This window comes from Rhinoderma darwinii, chromosome 4 (assembly GCF_050947455.1).
Source record: "Rhinoderma darwinii isolate aRhiDar2 chromosome 4, aRhiDar2.hap1, whole genome shotgun sequence".
NCBI lineage: Eukaryota > Metazoa > Chordata > Amphibia > Anura > Rhinodermatidae > Rhinoderma > Rhinoderma darwinii.
Window position 1 is genome coordinate 330,789,212 of NC_134690.1, and position 22,525 is coordinate 330,811,736.

The window sequence follows — 22,525 nt, forward strand, 5'->3', positions numbered from 1 at the left end:
TATCACACTTGACTTGCAACAGTCCAGAGGGTTCTATATAATGGCAGCAGGCAGGGCCTACTATCTGACACGTACCGCCTTGGGATGTTATCCGATAGTCCAGGACCAAAGCATGCTGATTAGTTACTAAGATAAGCTGACTGGTAAGTGTGCTAGTTATATTTAAAGCATCATAAACATATTCTGCAATATGTCAGCAAGCTTTTCAATATTATGTGCCTACTAGTGTAAGTGATAGGCCTAACTTTTCTTGCCAGGAAACATGTACTAGGGATTTAGCATTACTTGGGTTGGCTACCCTCTTAAACAACATATGATTTGGTATGTTACTCTAAGGAAAATCAGTATTTTCGCATACCCATGTGGGTAGCTGGAGTCTAGCTAATGTACAGGTTCCTTCTGCTCCTATGGGTATCCATTGATAGGCATTATGACCACAGAATATATAGATATCATTTGGAAGCATATAGGCGCCACTCATATGATGTTTCATCATATCTGCTAGTTCCCCAAACCTTAGGGAATTATTGAAAAGGCACCATGGTTCACTAGTCTTGTTACCCATGGGGCAATGATATATTTCCTGTCTGTATATAGAAGGATCACTTTGATTATAATTATCCCCAAGATTAGGAATAGCTCCCCTTTGGGTACAGGTGGTATTTTCTCCTTTCGTGAAATTTGGCGCCCATCTCCAACTGGATCATGCACATACCGGCCCAAACAGTCTTTTGATTATGGCATGTTACAATCTAGATAATCTGAAGCCTTCTGGCAACCTCATCTGCCATTCGGTTACCTACGACCTCAGGTGACTGTTTCCTTGTATGCGCCTGGACTTTAATAATGGCTGCCTTTTTAGGTAGCTGTTAGGCTCTGAATAGGGCTGCTAAATCTTCACTGTGTTTCACAGGTTTACCTGATAAGCCATCAAAATCTCTGCTCTTCCAAATTGGGCTATAATCATGTGCAACGCCCTCCCCAATATCATTTTAACCTATAGAATCTGTTAATTTATATTTTGTCGTATCAATCGTAATATGTATTCTTATATTTCCTATATTACAAAATATTCCCATTTACAAATATTTCCCCATGCTAATTATCTCTTCCTCTGTTAATAACCTTTTATAAAAAAAACCACTCCAAAAAAACACCTAATAACAGTCAGTGGTCAGAAAAAACTAGGAAGATTCATACAACCAACGTTTTTACCTACAGGAGCCACCATTTTCCATATAGCTCTGATTACCCACAGGTACTTGGTTGCCCTTTAGGACTTAAAGATTTGATGTACTTTTTTTTGACTAATGACACAATTTTTACACTGAAAACATCACATACAATTCCCCATCCATACCACTAGAAACGACACCATCCGCAACATCATGTTCAACCTATAGAATATTTGTTAGTCCATATTTTGTCATATTAAACATAGTATTTATTCCTACATTTCGTATATTGCTAAATATCCGCACTTACAATGTACTCCCCATGCTACATATCTCTTCCTCTATTAATCACCTGTCATAAAAAAAAACAACTAAAAAAAAACCATAATAACAATCAGTGGTCATAAAAAATAGAAAGATACACATGTCCATCTTTTTCACCTATAGGAGCCACATTTTCCCAGAGAGCTCTAAATGTGCACAGGTACTTCGTTGCCCCCAGGACTTAAAGATTTTATCTACTTTTATTTCTGATTAATGACACAATTTCTACATTCCTAACATAACCCACTATTCCCAATCCATCCCCCCAGAAATTACATCCCCATATCATTACTCATAACTTATAGAATATTTTACACATCCTAATTTGTCCTATTAAACATAACACCCCCTGTACAAATAAAAACATTAAAAACAGTTAGTGGTCAGAAAAAATAGGAAGATACACACGTCTGTCGTTTTCACCTATAGGGGCCACCATTTCCCATAGAGCTCTAATTGCCCACAGGTACTTGGTTCCCCCCAGGACTTAAAGATTTGATCTACTTTTTTCTGACTAATGACACAATTTCCACATTCAAAACATCACATACAATTCCCCATCCATCCCACCACAAATGACACCCTCCGCAACATCATGTTTAACCTATAGAATATTTGTTAATCCATGTTTTGTGATATCAAACATAGTATTTATTCCCATATTTCCTATATTGAAAAATATACGCACTTACAATGATATCCCCATGCTACTTATCTCTTCCTCTATTAATAACCTTTCATTAAAAAAAAACAAAACTCTAATACACACTTTCGCCCTTTTCACCTATAGCAGCCACCATTTTCCATATAGCGCTGATTGCCCAGAGGTACTTGGTTGCGCTCAGGACTTAAAGATTTGATCTACTTTTTTCTGAGTGACACAATTTCTACATTTTTAAAAATTACACTCAATTCCTCATCCATCCCCCCAGAAATGACACCCTCCACATTATTACTCATAACCTATAGAATATTTGTCACATCCTAATTTGTCCTATAGAAATAAAAACATTAAACACTGTCAGTGGTCAGAAAAATAGGAAGATACACACATCCGTCGTTTTCACCTATAGGCGCCACCATTTCCCATAGAGCTCTGATTGCCCACAGGTACTTGATTGCCCCCAGGACATAAAATTTGATCTATATTTTTCTGACCAATGACACAATTCTACATTCAAAACATCACACTCAATAAATACCTCATCCATCCCCCAGAAATTCCGCCCTCCCCAACATCATGTTTAACCTATGGAATATCTGTGAATTTATATTTTGTCCTATGAAACATAATATTTATTTCCATATTTTCTATATAACAAAATATTCCCTTTTACAATGAACTCCCCATGCTACATATCTCTTCCTCTATTATTAACCTTTCATAAAATAAAATCTAAAAAAACAAACAAATAAGAAGAGTCAGTGGTCAGAAAAAATAGGAGTATACTCAATTCCGTTGTTTTCACCTATAGGGGCCACCATTTTCCATAGAACTCTGATTGTGCACAAGTACTTGGTTGCCCCCAGGACTTAAAGATTTGATCTACTTTTTTCTGACTAATGACACAATTTCTACATTCCTAACATAACCCACTATTCCCAATCCATCCCCCCAGAAATTACACCCTCCACATCATTACTCATAACCTATAGAATATTTGTCTCATCCTAATTTGTCCTATTAAACATAACACCCCCTGTACAAATAAAAACTTTAAAAACAGTCAGTGGTTAGAAAAAATAGGAAGATACACATGTCTGTCGTTTTCACCTATATCAGCCACCATTTCCCATAGAGCTCTGATTGCCCACAGGTACTTGGTTGCCCCAAAGACATAAAGATATGATCTACTTTCTTCTGGCTTCTATATTCAAAACATAGCCCACAATTCCCATCCCCCCAGAAATTACACCATCCAGATCATTACTCATAATCTATAGAATATTTGTCACATCCTAATTTGTCCTATTAAACATAACACCCCTGTACAAATGTAAACATTAAAAACAGTCAGTGGACAGAAGAAAACGGAAGTGTTAGAGTGATCTCCATCAACCTTAAGTTCCTTTTGTTGATAACAGAATTTGTCCAGGATTCAATCAAATTCACAAAAATGACAGATTGGCAGAGATTTCACATACAATGGTTTGATGTACAGAAATCTAAAATGGCTTTATAGGTTCACGCTTTCACTTAACACACATTAACCAATGCCATGTATACAAATGCATGCATTCAAAAATACTTCTATATAAGGTAATGACTTTCTTCCTAGAATCCTTTCAAACACATCAACTATTTATTAGTTTGGATTGCTAGATGACGTCATCTTAATTCCATGTATTCAAATGATGGGGAAAGGGAATGGAAATCTTAAAACATATCTTATACATATCTCATACATATCTAATTGAATATAATGCCGTTTTTTTGATAATTTATACAATTTATACAAATTACTCTAATAGCATCCAACGATTCTATCCCTATGGGACCCGATATCCTCTGAAGGTGAAAACTTGGATCCTCCTATCCCTTCCTAAACTAGTATAGTGGCCATTAGATTGGGGAATCTACCTATCATGAGTTACAGCCGAAACTGTGGTATATCACGGATTATACGGGTAGCCATATAAACAGTGGGATCATCAAACTTGCCTTGAGATCCTTTCCCACAGATCATCTATAAATCATTTACCTAAGAGTGGGGTGTTCCTGCCCAAAAAAACCAGATCCCTAATTATCTTATTCCTTCCTGACAACCACAATGGACGCATATGTCAACTTGAGAGGGGTTCCATTCATCACAGTAGACGCATATCCATCGAGGCATGGGAACTGCTACTGGGAGCAAGGATGTAGAAGTTATTTCATGTCCCAATGTTACTCCTTTTTCTACACATGGAACTTTAATCTGTGTTGGGTTTTTCTAACAATTACAAGACTTCGTCATCAGTATAAAAATTAGATTGACAGTCAGGTAAATCAGTATTCTTATAATAAATACCTGCAAATCTACATGTAATATTCCGTAAAACCAAGCACCTATTCCCTTAAACCAGTTAGCTGTTAGCCAACTAAGCCAATCTGGCAATTTGAAATTCCAGTCACCCTGAGAGTTAACTTTCCTGAACTCTTCCTTAACCCTCTTCGCCCTGATATCACACTTGACTTGCAACAGTCTAGAGGGTTCTATATAATGGCAGCAGGCAGGGCCTACTATCTGACACGTACCGCCTTGGGATGTTATCCGATAGTCCATGACCAAAGCATGCTGATTAGTTACTAAGATAAGCTGACTGGTAAGTGTGCTAGTTATATTTAAAGCATCATAAACATATTCTGCAATATGTCAGCAAGCTTTTCAATATTATGTGCCTACTAGTGTAAGTGATAGGCCTAACTTTTCTTGCCAGGAAACATGTACTAGGGATTTAGCCTTACTTGGGTTGGCTTCCCTCTTAAACAACATATGATTTGGTATGTTACTCTAAGGAAAATCAGTATTTTCGCATACCCATGTGGGTAGCTGGAGTCTAGCTAATGTACAGGTTCCTTCTGCTCCTATGGGTATCCATTGATAGGCATTATGACCACAGAATATATAGATATCATTTGGAAGCATATAGGCGCCACTCATATGATGTTTCATCATATCTGCTAGTTCCCCAAACCTTAGGGAATTATTGAAAAGGCACCATGGTTCACTAGTCTTGTTACCCATGGGGCAATGATATATTTCCTGTCTGTATATAGAAGGATCACTTTGATTATAATTATCCCCAAGATTAGGAATAGCTCCCCTTTGGGTACAGGTGGTATTTTCTCCTTTCGTGAAATTTGGCGCCCATCTCCAACTGGATCATGCACATACCGGGCCAAACAGTCTTTTGATTATGGCATGTTACAATCTAGATAATCTGAAGCCTTCTGGCAACCTCATCTGCCATTCGGTTACCTACGACCTCAGGTGACTGTTTCCTTGTATGCGCCTGGACTTTTATAATGGCTGCCTTTTTAGGTAGCTGTTAGGCTCTGAATAGGGCTGCTAAATCTTCACTGTTTTTCACAGGTTTACCTGATAAGCCATCAAAATCTCTGCTCTTCCAAATTGGGCTATAATCATGTGCAACGCCCTCCCCAATATCATTTTAACCTATAGAATCTGTTAATTTATATTTTGTCGTATCAATCATAATATGTATTCTTATATTTCCTATATTACAAAATATTCCCATTTACAAATATTTCTCCATGCTAATTATCTCTTCCTCTGTTAATAACCTTTTATAAAAAAACACACCAAAAAATACAACTAATAACAGTCAGTGCTCAGAAAAAACTAGGAAGATACATACAACCAACGTTTTCACCTACAGGAGCCACCATTTTCCATATAGCTCTGATTACCCACAGGTACTTGGTTGCCCTCAGGACTTAAAGATTTGATGTACTTTTTTTTGACTAATGACACAATTTTTACACTCAAAACATCACATACAATTCCCCATCCATACCACTAGAAACGACACCATCCGCAACATCATGTTCAACCTATAGAATATTTGTTAGTCCATATTTTGTCATATTAAACATAGTATTTATTCCTACATTTCGTATATTGCTAAATATCCGCACTTACAATGTACTCCCCATGCTACATATCTCTTCCTCTATTAATCACCTGTCATAAAAAAAAAACAACTAAAAAAAACCCATAATAACAATCAATGGTCATAAAAAATAGGAAGATACACATGTCCATCTTTTTCACCTATAGGAGCCACATTTTCCCATAGAGCTCTAAATGTGCACAGGTACTTCGTTGCCCCCAGGACTTAAAGATTTGATCTACTTTTATTTCTGATTAATGACACAATTTCTACATTCCTAACATAACCCACTATTCCCAATCCATCCCCCCAGAAATTACACCCCCATATCATTACTCATAACCTATAGAATATTTGACACATCCTAATTTGTCCTATTAAACATAACACCCCCTGTACAAATAAAAACATTAAAAACAGTCAGTGGTCAGAAAAAATAGGAAGATACACACGTCTGTCGTTTTCACCTATAGGGGCCTCCATTTCCCATAGAGCTCTGATTGCCCACAGGTACTTGGTTCCCCCCAGGACTTAAAGATTTGATCTACTTTTTTCTGACTAATGACACAATTTCCACATTTAAATCATCACATACAATTCCCCATCCATGCGTCCACAAATGACACCCTCCGCAACATCATGTTTAACCTATAGAATATTTGTTAATCCATGTTTTGTGATATCAAACATAGTATTTATTCCCATATTTCCTATATTGAAAAATGTACGCACTTACAATGATATCCCCATGCTACATATCTCTTCCTCTATTAATAACCTTTCATTTAAAAAAACCAAAACTCTAATACACACTTTCGCCGTTTTCACCTATAGCAGCCACCATTTTCCATATAGCGCTGATTGCCCACAGGTACTTGGTTGCGCTCAGGACTTAAAGATTTGATCTACTTTTTTCTGAGTGACACAATTTCTACATTTTTAAAAATTACACTCAATTCCTCATCTATACCCCCAGAAATGACACCCTTCACATTATTACTCATAACCTATAGAATATTTGTCACATCCTAATTTGTCCTATAGAAATAAAAACATTAAACACTGTCAGTGGTCAGAAAAATAGGAAGATACACACATCTGTCGTTTTCATCTATAGAAGCCAGCATTTCCCATAGAGCTCTGATTGCCCACAGGTACTTGGTTGCCCCCAGGACATAAAGATTTGATCTATATTTTTCTGACCAATGACACAATTCTACATTCAAAACATCACACTCAATACCTCATCCATCCCCCAGAAATTCCGCCCTCCCCAACATCATGTTTAACCTATGGAATATCTGTGAATTTATATTTTGTCCTATGAAACGTAATATTTATTTCCATATTTCCTATATAACAAAATATTCCCTTTTACAATGAACTCCCCATGCTACATATCTCTTCCTCTATTATTAACCTTTCATAAAATAAAATCTAAAAAAACAAACAAATAAGAAGAGTCAGTGGTCAGAAAAAATAGGAGTATACTCAATTCCGTTGTTTTCACCTATAGGGGCCACCATTTTCCATAGAACTCTGATTGTGCACAAGTACTTGGTTGCCCCCAGGACTTAAAGATTTGATCTACTTTTTTCTGACTAATGACACAATTTCTACATTCCTAACATAACCCACTATTCCCAATCCATCCCCCCAGAAATTACACCCTCCACATCATTACTCATAACCTATAGAATATTTTTCTCATCCTAATTTGTCCTATTAAACATAACACCCCCTGTACAAATAAAAACATTAAAAACAGCCAGTGGTCAGAAAAAATAGGAAGATACACATGTCTGTCGTTTTCACCTATGTCAGCCACCATTTCCCATAGAGCTCTGATTGCCCACAGGTACTTGGTTGCCCCAAAGACATAAAGATATGATCTACTTTCTTCTGGCTTCTATATTCAAAACATAGCCCACAATTCCCATCCCCCCCAGAAATTACACCATCCAGATCATTACTCATAATCTATAGAATATTTGTCACATCCTAATTTGTCCTATTAAACATAACACCCCTGTACAAATATAAACATTAAAAACAGTCAGTGGACAGAAGAAAACGGAAGTGTTAGAGTGATCTCCATCGACCTTAAGTTCCTTTTGTTGATAACAGAATTTGTCCAGGATTCAATCAAATTCATCGGCAGAGATTTCACATACAATGGTTTGATGTACAGAAATCTAAAATGGCTGTGAACGGAGCCTTTATTTATAGGTTCACGCTTTCACTTAACACACATTAACCAATGCCATGTATACAAATGCATGCATTCAAAAATACTTCTATATAAGGTAATGACTTTCTTCCTAGAATCCTTTCAAACACATCAACTATTTATTAGTTTGGATTGCTAGATGACGTCATCTTAATTCCATGTATTCAAATGATGGGGAAAGGGAATGGAAATCTTAAAACATATCTTATACATATCTCATACATATCTAATTGAATATAATGCCGTTTTTTTGATAATTTATACAATTTATACAAATTACTCTAATAGCATCCAACGATTCTATCCCTATGGGACCCGATATCCTCTGAAGGTGAAAACTTGGATCCTCCTATCCCTTCCTAAACTAGTATAGTGGCCATTAGATTGGGGAATCTACCTATCATGAGTTACAGCCAAAACTGTGGTATATCACGGATTATACGGCTAGCCATATAAACAGTGGGATCATCAAACTTGCCTTGAGATCCTTTCCCACAGATCATCTATAAATCATTTACCTAAGAGTGGGGTGTTCCTGCCAAAAAAAAACAGATCCCTAATTATCTTATTCCTTCCTGACAACCACAATGGACGCATATGTCAACTTGAGAGGGGTTCCATTCATCACAGTAGACGCATATCCATCGAGGCATGGGAACTGCTACTGGGAGCAAGGATGTAGAAGTTATTTCATGTCCCAATGTTACTCCTTTTTCTACACATGGAACTTTAATCTGTGTTGGGTTTTTCTAACAATTACAAGACTTTGTCATCAGTCTAAAAATTAGATTGACAGTCAGATAAATCAGTATTCTTATAATAAATACCTGCAAAGCTACATGTAATATTCCGTAAAACAAAGCACCTATTCCCTTAAACCAGTTAGCTGTTAGCCAACTAAGCCAATCTGGCAATTTGAAATTCCAGTCACCCTGAGAGTTAACTTTCCTGAACTCTTCCTTAACCCTCTTCGCCTTGATATCACACTTGACTTGCAACAGTCCAGAGGGTTCTATATAATGGCAGCAGGCAGAGCCTACTATCTGACACGTACCGCCTTGGGATGTTATCCGATAGTCCAGGACCAAAGCATGCTGATTAGTTACTAAAATAAGCTGACTGGTAAGTGTGCTAGTTATATTTAAAGCATCATAAACATATTCTGCAATATGTCAGCAAGCTTTTCAATATTATGTGCCTACTAGTGTAAGTGATAGGCCTAACTTTTCTTGCCAGGAAACATGTACTAGGGATTTAGCCTTACTTGGGTTGGCTTCCCTCTTAAACAACATATGATTTGGTATGTTACTCTAAGGAAAATCAGTATTTTCGCATACCCATGTGGGTAGCTGGAGTCTAGCTAATGTACAGGTTCCTTCTACTCCTATGGGTATCCATTGATAGGCATTATGACCACAGAATATATAGATATCATTTGGAAGCATATAGGCGCCATTCATATGATGTTTCATGATATCTGCTAGTTCCCCAAACCTTGGGGAATTATTGAAAAGGCACCATGGTTCACTAGTCTTGTTACCCATGGGGCAATGGTATCTTTCCTGTCTGTATATAGAAGGATCACTTTGATTATAATTATCCCCAAGATTAGGAATTGCTCCCCTTTGGGTACAGGTGGTATTTTCTCCTTTCGTGAAATTTGACGCCTATCTCCAACTGGATCATGCAAATACCGGCCCAAACAGTCTTTTGATTATGGCATGTTACAGCCCAGATAATCTAAAGCCTTCTGTCCACCTCATCTGCCATTATGTTACCTGTGACCTCAGGTGACTGTTTCCTTGTATATGCCTGGACTTTTATAATGGCTGTCTTTTTAGGTAGCTGTTAGGCTCTGAATAGGGCTGCTATAGCTTCACTATTTTTCACAGGTTTATTTGATAAGCCAAAAAAAATCTCTGCTCCTCCAAATTGGGCCATAATCATGTGTAACGCCCTCCCCAACATCATTTTAACCTATCTGTTAATTTATATTTTGTCCTATCAATCATTATATGTATTCATATATTTCCTATATTGCAAAATATCCCCATTTACAATGATCCCCCAATGAAACATATCTCTTCCTCTAATATGGAAAAATAGGAAGATACACACGTCCATTGTTTTCACCTATAGGAGCCACCTTTTTCCATAGAGCTCTGATTGCCCACAGATACTTGGTTGCCCCCAGGACTTAAAGGAACAGTGTCATCACAAATTATTTTTTTATATGTTAAAGATGTTAGTGCTTTATTAAAAACGTTTATATTTATTTGTGTGTTTGTGTTTTACTTTTTCTTATTTTTACACTTTTTCTTCCCTATGGGGGCTGCCATTTTTTGTTCCATTTCTGTATGTGTCGATTAACGACACATACAGACATGGAATACGGCAGCCACAGTCCCATAGGGACTGCGAACGGCTCCCGTCCCATTCACTTGTGTGTACGGCGTCTGTGTGGGAACTGCGCATGCGCCGCTCCCACACAGTCCAATTTGAAATTGGCGCCGTCCGGCGCCATTTTCCTGTGGACCGGAAGTCGCAGCCGGACAGTAATATTACTACTTCCGGTCGCGGCTTCCGGACTTGTGCACTTGGACCAGCGGCAGCAGACGGAGCGGACGGGCCGGAGGGAGCCGCGGTGGCAGGAGCAGGTAAGAGATTTCAATGTATGTTCCGTGTTTGTGTGTGTTTACTACTGTATGTAAACCTACTACACTGTGTGTTAGCTCAAAAAATGGCGACACACAGTGTAGGAGGTTACACCGTTCAAACCCCTCATTTATCCCGGCACTAGCCAGGATAAAGGAGGGGGGGATGCTGAGAGCTCACTAGAGCGAGGGCTTTTCACCCAATGTTGCAATGCTGCAATTTTGGGAATAGCTCCATCTAGTGACCAGAAATGGGAAATACTATAAATTAGAATTAATTTATAATATTTCCCATCTCGTGAAAAAAATAAAAAAAATTTGAACAATGTTTAATTACCCACACACTAAATGTTTAATTAAAAAAAACAAAACATGTTTTTCTGGCAACACATTGCCTTTAAAGATTTGATCTACTTTTTTCTAAATAATGAAACAATTTCTACATTCAAACTATCACACACAATTCCCCATCCATCCCCCAGAAATGAGGCCCTCACCAACTTCAATCAATTTAACCTATAGAATATATGTTAATCCATATTTTTTCCTATCAAACAAAATATTTATTCCGTATTTCCTATATTACAAAATATTCCCATTCACAATGATCTCCCCATGAAACATATCTCTTCCTCTATTAATAACCTTTCATAAAAAATGAAAACTATAATAAAAAGTAATAACAGTCAGTGGTCATAAAAAAATAGGAAGATACTCACGTCCGTCGTTTTCACCTATAGGAGCCACCATTTCCCATAGAGCTCTGATTGCCCACAGGTACTTGGTTGTCCACAGGACTTAAAGATTTGATCTACTTTTTTCTGACTAATGACACAATTTCTGCATTCAAAACATCACACACAATTCCCCATCCACCCCCCCCCCACCCAGAAATGACACCCTCCCCAACATCATGTTTAAGCTATAGAATATCTGTTAATCCATATTTTGTCCTATCAAACATAATATTTATTCCCATATTTCCTATATTGCAATATATCCACACTTAGGCCTCATGCACACGACCGTGTTTTTGCGTCCGCAATTCCCCCGCAAATCCACGGGAGAATTGCGGACCCATTCTTTTCTATGGGGCCGTGCACACGACCGTAGTTTTTGCGGTCCGTGCACGGCCCGGGAACCCGGACCGCAGAAAGTACGGACATGTCCTATTATGGTCCGGAGTTGCGGTCCGGGCTCATTGAAAACAATGGCCCGGCCATGTGCATGTGCGGGCGGCTTGCGGCTGACAGTCCGCTGACAGTCCGCAGCCGGCCGACACGAAAATCACGGGCGTGCACACGGCTACGGTCGGGCTACGGTCGTGTGCATGAGGCCTTACAATGAACTCCCCATGCTACATATCTCTTCCTCTATTAACCCCTTAACGACCAGGCCTATTTTGGCCTTAATGACCAAGCATCCTTTTTTATTTTCACATTCCAAGAGTTATAACTCTTTTATTTTTCCGTCAACATAGGCGTATGAGGGCTTGTTTTTTGTTGGAGGAGTTGTGTTTTTTAATGGCATATTTTTTTGGTGCATATATTATATTGATTAACTTTTATTAACTTTTTTGGGGGAACGGAATTGAAAGGAACGCTATTCCTGCATTGCTTTTCGAGTTTGAAATGTATGCCGTTCACCATGCGGCATAAATACCATGTTACCTTTATTTTATGGGTTGGTACGATTACGATGATACCACATATGTTAGGTTTTTTATGTTTTATTACGTTTGCACAATAAAAAACCTACTAAATAAAAATAATACATTTTTGCATAACCGTATTCCAAGAGCCATAACTGTATTATTTTTCCATTGATATCGCAATATGAGGGCTTGGTTTTTGTGGGACAAGGTGTAGTTTTCAGTGTTACTATTTTGGGGTGCGTGGGACTTATTGATTAACTTTTATTATATTTTTTTAGTGGGGGAATGCCGAAAAAAAGCGATTTTGATGATGTTTTTAGCTGTTTTTTTTGTACGGCGTTTACTATACAGTTGAATTAATGTGTTAACTCTATTCTTTTTGCTGTTACGATCGCAGCAATACCATATATGTGTACTCTTCATGTTTGATTTTACACTTTTATTAAATAAAACCACCTTTTATGGAAAAAATAGTTTTATTTTATTTTTACTGTTCACATTTTTTTTTAATATTGTTAAAAACTTTATTTGACTGTTTTTAATTATTTTTTTAAGTCCCACTGATCACAGATGTAATACTTTCGTATACTTAACATACCAAAGCATTATTGCCTGTCAGTGTAAAATTGACAGGCAATCTATTAGGCCATGCCTTTGTTAGACACCCGGCTGCCATGGAAACCTGTTGGCGGCCGGAGATCGCATTTGCGGGCCGCCGATGGGTGACAGAGGGAGCTCCCTCCCTCTGTCTATAGTTTTAAATGCTGCGGTCACTATTGACTGTGGCTTTTAATGGGTTAAACGGCTGAGATTTAAGGTTTCTTCAATCTCGGCAGTTGCAGCGGGAGCCTAGCTGTCAGTCATAGCCGGGCTCCCGCGGCTATAGTGCGGGCACTGCTTCTGTGCCCGCACGATCTCCATCACGTACATGCGGGAAGGGGTTAATAACCTTTCATGAATAAATCCTCTAAAAAAAACAAATAACAGTCAGTGGTCAAAAAAAATAGGAAGATACACTTGTCCGTTGTTTTCCCCTATAGGAGCCAACATTTCCCATAGAGCTCTGATTGCCCACAGGTACTTGGTTGCCCCCAGGACTTAAAGGTTTTGACTTTTTTCTGACCAATGACACACAGTTACCACATTTAACACAAAACCCACAATTCCCAATCCATCCCCCAGAAATGAGGCCCTCTTCATTATTACTCATAACCTATAGAATATTTGTCACATCCTAATTTTTCCTATTAACCCCTTAATGACCAGCCTATTTTAGACCTTAATGACCAAGCCATTTTTTACGTTTTTCCATCGTCGCATTCCAAGAGCTATAACCTTTTTATTTTTGCGTCGACATAGCTGTATAAGGTCTTGTTTTTTACGGGACAAGTTGTACTTTTTAACAGCACCATTTTGGGGGACATATTATTTATTGATTAACTTTTATTAACTTTTTTTTGGGGGGGAATAGAAAAAGACTGAAAATTCGCCACTCTTTTTCTCGTCTTAAATCAACGGCGTTTACCGTGTGATATAAATAACACAATAACTTTATTCAGCGGGTTGTTACGATTGCAACGATACCAAATTTGTATAGTTTTTGTATGTTTTACTACTTTTTCACATATTTGAAGAGCCGTAACGTTTTTATTTTTTCGCCGATGCGGTCGTATGAGGGCTTTTTTTTTGCGGCAAGACTTGTAGTTTTTATTGGTACCATTTTGGAGTAGATGCGACTTTTTGATCTCATTTTATCAAATTTTTTTTGTCAGGATTCACAGAAAACAGCAATTTTTCCATAGTTTTTTATTAAATTTTTTACGGCGTTCACCGTGCGGGTTAAATAATGTAATAGATTTATAGTCGGAGTCGTTACGGACGCGGCGATACCAAATATGTGTAACTTTTTTACTTTATTTTGTATTTTTAATAGTAAAGCATTATGTATGGGGAAAAGCTGGGTTTTTCATTTTTTTCACATTTTTTTTTTTAATTGACTTTATTAAACTTTTTTTTCACTTTTTTACTAGTCCCACTAGGGGACTATAATATGCAATTCTCCGATCGCTATTGTAATACACTGCAAAACTTTTGTATTGCAGTGTATTACTGCCTGTCCGTTTAAAACGGGCAAGCATCTGCTAGGTCATGCCAGAGGCATGATCTAGCAGGCATTCGCTCCAGGCAGACCTGGGGGCCTTTATTAGGCCCCCGGCTGCCATTAGAGACACAGACACTCGGCGATCTTATCGCCGGGTGTTGGTGGGGAGAGAGGGAGCTCCCTCCCTCTCTCCAAAACCACTCAGATGCGGTGCACGCTATTGCGCAACGCATCTGAAGGGTTAAACAGGTGAGATCGATACTAATATCGATCTCACCCGGCAGAACAGGGATGCTCCCAGCCCTCACCTGCCTCTAGATTTGACGCTCCCTGCTCTGTTTACTTTATCCTGATGCAGTGCCGTAAAAAGGCATATGCATCAGAATATGTTAGTGGCCGCCGTTAAAAGGCGTATTGGCGGTCACTAACGGGTTAAACATAAGATTGCTATACAAATAAAAACATTATTAAAAGTCAGTGGTCAGAAAAAATAGGAAGATACACACGTGGTTTGTAAACATTATTAAAAGTCAGTGGTCAGAAAAAATAGGAAGATACACACGTCCGTGGTTTTCACCTATAGGAGCCACCATTTCCCATAGAGCTCTGATTGCCCACAGGTACTTGGTTGCCATAGGACTTGACGTACTTTTTTCTGACTAATGACACAATTTTCACATTCAAAACATTATACACATTCCCTCATTTATCCCCCCAGAAATGACACTTTCTCTACAACATTACTTTTAACCTATAGAATTTGTTCTATTACACATAATATTTGCTCCCACATTTCCTGTCATTCTCCTCTTGTTGAACATCCATCCCTGTTATAAATTCCCTCCCTTTCCTCCATGAGGCTTTTTCTAGTACAGCTGAAATATTATCCATTTTTTTTGTTACTCGATAAATATTCTACAATTATTCTCCTAGGACATATTGTGTGTAATCTAGATATTAATTGGTTTTCTTGTGAATCGTTCCCACGTCTAGATTACAGAGGTCGGATACTTACGTCTTCATCCTCTTCTATAGCCATTTCTTCTCCCATAGAGCTCCATGTGACAACTGATACTTTGTAGCTTTGAAGTGTTGTATATTTTCTAGCAAATGTAAGACGTCCTATAAGACAAAAGAGAAATATGAGAAAAAGTCTCTATTAAAATATACATTTAGTTTTTCAGAGAATAATAATAATCCCGCCACTCCTGACCCACAACTTCGATTTACTTTCCTCTTTTGGGAAGGGCTCTCTTCTCTTGTTTTAGGTCATGACCAGACGTGGCGTATTTTTTCCGCCACTGTCCGCATCAATGCCGCACATAATCTGCGTTGCAGATTCTGTTGCGGCTCTGCCTAAAATGGGCATTAACCCCTTAATGACCAGCCTATTTTGGACCTTAATGACCAAGCTATTTTTTACGTTTTTCAATCGTCGTATTCCAAGAACTATAACCTTCTTATTTTTGCGTCGACATAGCTGTATAAGGTCTTGTTTTTTTGCGGGACAAGTTGTATTTTTTAATAGCACCATTTTTAGGTACATATTATTTATTGATTAACTTTCATTAACTTTTTTTTGGGGGGAATAGAAAAAAATCTGAAATTTCGCCACCCTTTTTTGCGTCCTAAATCTACGCCGTTTACCGTGTGGTATAAATAACACAATAACTTTATTCAGCGGGTTGTTACGATTGCAACGATACCAAATTTGTATAGTTTTTGTATGTTTTACTACTTTTACACAGTAAAAACCCTTTTTTTCAAAATTATTTGTTTTTGTGATTCCATATTTGAAGAGCCGTAACGGTTTTATTTTTTCGCCGATGCAGTTGTATGAGGGCTTTTTTTTTGCGGGACGACTTGTAGTTTTTATTGGTACCATTTTGGAGTAGATGCGATCTTTTGATCACTTTTTATTACATTTTTTTAAAGTCAGTATTCACAGAAAACAGCAATTTTTCCATAGTTTTTTATTATTTTTTTTTACGGCGTTCACCGTGCGGGTTAAATAATGTAATAGATTTATAGTCAGGGTCGTTACGGACGCGGCGATACCAAATATGTGTAACTTTTTAACTTTATTTTGTTTTTTTAATAGTAAAGCATTTTGTAAGGGGAAAAGCTGGGTTTTTCATTTTTTTTTCACATTTTTTTTTAAATTAACTTTATTAAACTTTTTTTTCACTTTTTTACTAGTCCCATTAGGGGACTATAATATGCGATTCTGCGATCGCATTTATAATACACTGCCATACTTTTGTATTGCAGTGTATTACTGCCTGTCTGTTTAACACGGACAGGCATCTGCTAGGTCATACCTGCGGCATGATCTAGCAGGCATTCACTCCAGGCAGCCTGGGGGCCTTTATTAGACCCCCGGCTGCCATGGGAGACACAGATACTCAGCGATCGTATCGCCGGGTGTCGGTGGGGGAGAGAGGGAGTTCCCTCCTTCTCTCCAAAACCACTCAGATGCGGTGCTCGCTATTGAGCACCGCATCTGAGGGGTTAAACATGTGAGATCGATACTAATATCGATCTCACACGGCAGAGCAGGGACGCTCCCAGCCCTCAGCTGCCTCTAGCAGCTGAGAGCAGGGAGATCTGACAGCTCCCTGCTCGACGTAAAAAGTCTATGGCATCGGAATAAGGCCCGTTAGTGACCGACGTAGAAACACGATGGGCCGGTCACTAACGGGTTAAATTGATGCGGACAAGCTGTTGCGTATTGAGGTGAAAGTATTTCCCTTCTCACTATCAGTGCAGGATAGAGAGTTGGGACAGCACTTTCCCTAGTAAAAGAAATTCTCACTTACCTGGCCGTTGCCTTGGTGACGCGTCCCTCTCTTGACATCCAGCCCGACCTCCCTGGATGACGCAACAGTCCATGTGACCGCTGCAGCCTGTGATTGGCTGCAGCCGTCACTTGGACTGAAACGTCATCCCGGGAGGCCGGACTGGAGGAAGAAGCAGGGAGTTCTCGGTAAGTATGAACGTCTATTTTTTTTACAGGTTGATGTATATTGTGATCGGAAGTCACTGTCCAGGGTGCTGAAACAGTTACTGCCGATCGTTTAACTCTTTCAGCACCCTGGACAGTGACTATTTACTGACGTCGCCTAGCAATGCTCCCGTAATTACGGGTGCACAGACGTAGTCACCCGAATTTACGGGATCCCCATTGACTTCCTCAGTCTGGCTGTAGACCTAGAAATACATAGGTCCAGCCACGAATGAAGAACTATCATGTTCGTAAAACCAATACGCTGCGCAGCACACATAACATCGGTGGATTTCATTGCGGAATTTTGACTCTCCATTGAAGTCAAAGGAGAAATTCCGCAATGAGTCCGCAACAAGTCCGCTACACGTCCGCAACAGTCAGAGTATGCTGCGGACACCAAATTCCGCACCGCAGCCTATGCTCCGCAGCGTGTAAACTAACCTAACTAAAAAGCTGTGGAAAGCAATAAAGAAACGTGTATACTGCGGATTTCCACAGCGGACTGTCCGCTGCGGAATTCCAGAGCAATTCCACCACGTCTGGTCATGCCCTTATACTTCTAATGTTTTGCATTGGGGTCTGTTTTTGTACCTCTCTATCCTACAATGTACAGCACTGCATAATATGTTGGTGCTGTATAATTTATGGATAATAATCATTCTATGATCCGCTGTACATTTATATTCTTATTCCGAAAGTTCATATTGAATTTTTAGTAATTGTTTTCTCAAATAAAATAAATAAATAAATAAATAAATAAACTCTCTCGCTGTCAGATCTTTCATTTTCCATATTGTGATCCTTACCCTGTTATCAGCGCACTGTCTGCATTTAGGTCTAGTAGCCGCATGTTCACTTCCTCTGACTCTTGCAAAATGGCTACTGCTACCATGGCAACCAGTGCAACACTGGCCCCATTATTCTAAACAATACCTAAACTGTTCCTCTGGAAAAGACTGGAAGAAATGTCAGTTGGAAATGATATATCATGCTATGTAACTGCTAATATATAACATGTGAGCGGGGCTTATGTTTAGATACAATTGGCCCCATTTATCGAAATTGTCTATGGCCCAGTTCACACAGAGTTTTTTTGGCGCTGATTTTGACACGGAAACAGCCCCAAAAACGTCCAAAACCGCCTCTCATTGATTTCAATGGGAGGCATTTTCTTTCCGAGGTGGCTTTTAGCCTCACACGGGAAAATAAAGCGGCATGTCCTTTTCTTGTCGCACTTCCACCTCTGACCTTCTATTGAAATTAATAGGTGGCAGAAAAAGCGTTTTTCACTGCGTTTTTTCCCCACGACGCTCAATGGCCACGGGAAAATTACATTTTGAGGCAGATTTTTTTCTGCCTGCAAAATCCTCTGTGTGATCCAGGCCTAAAAGAAAAGCTGTTCTTGTTGCCCATAGCAACCAATCATAGTGCAGCTTTCATTGAACTCTGATTGGTTGCTATGGTCAACAAGTCCAGTTTTTCTTTTAGACAATTTAAAAAAATCTCCCTTAATAAGTGTCAATGTTGACCGCAGCAACCAAACAGATCACTACCTTAAATGTTAAACTAGCACTAGGAAAACTGTATTCTGATTGGTAGGACTTACACTTTGTAGCTATACAAGTTGTATGTAGGGGGCCATTAGATTTTACTATTTCCAAGCTCTTTCCAGGGCGAGGGGCGGCAATAATTTTCCATGTTGTGAACTTGACCTTGTTATTAGCGCTCTGTCTACATTCATGTCTAGTAGCTGCATGCTCACTCCCTCTAACTGACTCTAGCAAAATGGCTGCTGCTACCATGGCAATCAGTGTAACAGTGGCTGCGCTGTTCTAAAAAATACCTAAACTGTCCCTCTGACTGTCCCATTGGATCCAGACCATTTGGGAGCAAGGCTGGCATTAAATTTATATGTACCCTTGTACCCCTATGAAGGGGCAGAGCTAGGGGGGCTTGTAGGTTATGTGCTCCAGATGCTAGGTGCCTTACAACTATGCCCTCGGGCAACAGAGTCACATTGATCCTCCTTACCTTCACATTGTCAGCGCTTTGCTCTCCATGTATCTGCTAGTCCAAACAGTTTTCATCCTTGTGACAGACAGTGGCAGTCATCTTCATGTGATGTATGTCGGACAATCTGTGGAACTGACAGTAGAACTGCTGATTAAAAAGGGGCGTGGCTTAAACATTGAGGCAATAAATGTCATAGTCAACCACAGCAACCAATCAGATCACTGCTTGGAATTTTAACCCCTAACCACCGCAGCCAGTTTTTACCTTTCTGACACAGCCCACATTTTTTAAATCTGACATGTGTCCCTTTATGTGGTAATAACATTGTAATGCTTTTACTTATCCAAGCGATTCTGGGGTTGTGTTTTCATGACAGTTTGTACTTTATGTTAGGGCTAAATTTTGGTTGATGCATTCTAATTTTATTTAAAAAAACACCAAAATCTATTGAAAATGTGGAAGAAAATTTGCATTTCTCTGCTTGTAACACAGATAATGATACCACCAAAATACTTAATAATTATCATTTCTCATTTGTCTACTTTATGTTGGCATCATTTTCTAAATATCCTTTTATTTTTTTAGAACGTTAGAATTCTATAAGTTTAGCAGCAATTTTCACATTTTCAAGACAATTTCCAAAACCATTTTTTTTTTTAAAGACTAATGCCCCATGCACACGGCCGGCTGCTGATGGCCACGGACAGACACCAGTGCTCCCATATAATGTATGGGAGCACAGTCTGTAAAAAGAAAAAAATAGGACATGTCTTATCTTTTGCAGAGTCTTTCCACGTCACGGACACCTTCCCGTAAATATATGGGAAGGTTTCTATCGGCCATAGAAATGAATGGGTCCTAAATTACGGACGAAGTCTACGGTCGTGTGCATGGGGCCTAAATCAGGTCTGAAGTGTCCTTGAGCAGTGTAAATATTAGAAACCCCAACAAATTACTTAATTTCAAAAACTGCAATAGCCCCAAGAATTATATTTTGATATTTTGCCCCCCCCCAATATATACCGTAAAGTCCCTGCGTCTTATAGTCCGCAGTCAAGGGACCCGGCATCGCCGGGCGCCATGACCGCTTCCTTGCTTAACCCCTTCTTCACCCATGACGTGTCGGCACATCATGGATCTGGAGGGGGGTGATGTATGGAGCGGGCTCACGCGCTAAGCCCGCTCCATACACTGCAGGTGTCAGCTTTTGACATGCTGCTATAACGGCCAGGAACAGCAATTTCACTGTTCCTGGCAGTTTAAAGGGCTTATGCCATAAAACACATGTATCCTCCCTATCCACAGGATAGGGGATACATGTGTGATCGATAAGTAAAACGGGGATCGAAAGTTACCAAGACCTCTGCACGAGAAGCTGTGACTTCCGCGTTCTGTGTCCGGCAGCTTCATAAAGATCAATTTGATTCTTCTGCGCATGCATGAGCGGCTCTCCATTGATCTCTATGGAGCTGCGGAACAGATAAGCCGGACACAGAATCCGGAAGTCCAGGCTTCTCATGTAGTGCTTTGGGTGACTTTCGCTCCCCTGTTCTCCTTATTGCTGGGGGTCCCAGCGGTCAGACCCCCAGCGATCTCACATGTAGCCCCTATCCTGTGGATAGGGGATACATGTGTTTTATGGCAAACCCCTTTAAATAGTTAAATGCCGTGGTCAATAGCGACCGCAGCATTTATAGGGGTTTTTCTATGAAGGACATTTATGACATATCCACAGGATATCAGAAAAAAGGAGATTTTTGAAGCAGCACTAGTCCCGAGTATGGTGCGGTGCACGCTGTCAAGCCAGGCAAACCAACTCCAGCACGATGTATATCCAAAGAAGTAGTAGGACAACAGCACACGTCTTCAAATCATCAAAGTGGTTTTATTGTCAAGACATCCACAAACGACAAGCAACGTTTCGACCCATAGTGAGTGAAGGGTCTTTGTCTTGACAAAGACCCTTCACTCACTATGGGTCGAAACGTTGCTTGTCGTTTGTGGATGTCTTGACAATAAAACCACTTTGATGATTTGAAGACGTGTGCTGTTGTCCTACTACTTCTTTGGATATCCACAGGATATGTCATAAATGTCAGATAGATGCAGGACCCGCACCTATCTCTAGAACCGGACCCCCTAAACCCCGTTCTAGCTTTCTGTGCTCTTCCGGCCACTTGATTACATGTGGAGTTACTGAAACAGCGTAACTCGCTGAGCTACGCTGTTTCCGTAACTCCCATAGAAGTGAACAGTAGTTACGGAAACAGCGTAGCTCGCATGCTACGCTGCTTCCGTAACTGCCATTCACTACTATGGGAGTTAGGGAAACAGCGTACACTGTGTCAGTGACTCCACATGTAACCAAGTAGCCGCTGGTTCAAGTCCCCTAGGGGAACTAATAAAATGTGTAAAAAAAATAAAAAAATATTACATACATTTTCAGGAGTTTAAAAATAAATTAATATTAAAAGTTAAAAAAAAAACCTTTTCCCATTTTCCCGAAGCACAATGTAAAAAATAAAATAATTTGGTATCGCTGTGTCCGTAAAAGTCTGATCTATTACAATATACCATTATTTAACTCGCATGGTGAGTTTTAAAATGTAAAATATCAAAATAGTTTTTTTGTCACCTTAGTGCTTAAAATATGAAATGAAGAAAAAAAGTGATCAAAAAAATCGTATGCACCAAAAAATGGTGCCAATAAAACGATAGCTCGTCCCGCAAAAAATAAGCACTCCCACCGC

At 39.2% G+C, this 22,525-nt stretch overlaps 1 long non-coding RNA gene across 1 annotated transcript; it reads right to left on the reverse strand.

Moving 5' to 3' along the window:
• Positions 1-15,435: 15,435 nt before the first annotated feature.
• LOC142761243 (uncharacterized) lies at positions 15,436-19,907 on the reverse strand. Its single transcript, XR_012883573.1, has 3 exons — positions 19,794-19,907; positions 18,569-18,718; positions 15,436-15,877 (listed from the first exon to the last, which is right to left on the reverse strand). It is a non-coding gene; the product is annotated as an uncharacterized LOC142761243 (long non-coding RNA).
• Positions 19,908-22,525: the final 2,618 nt, after the last annotated feature.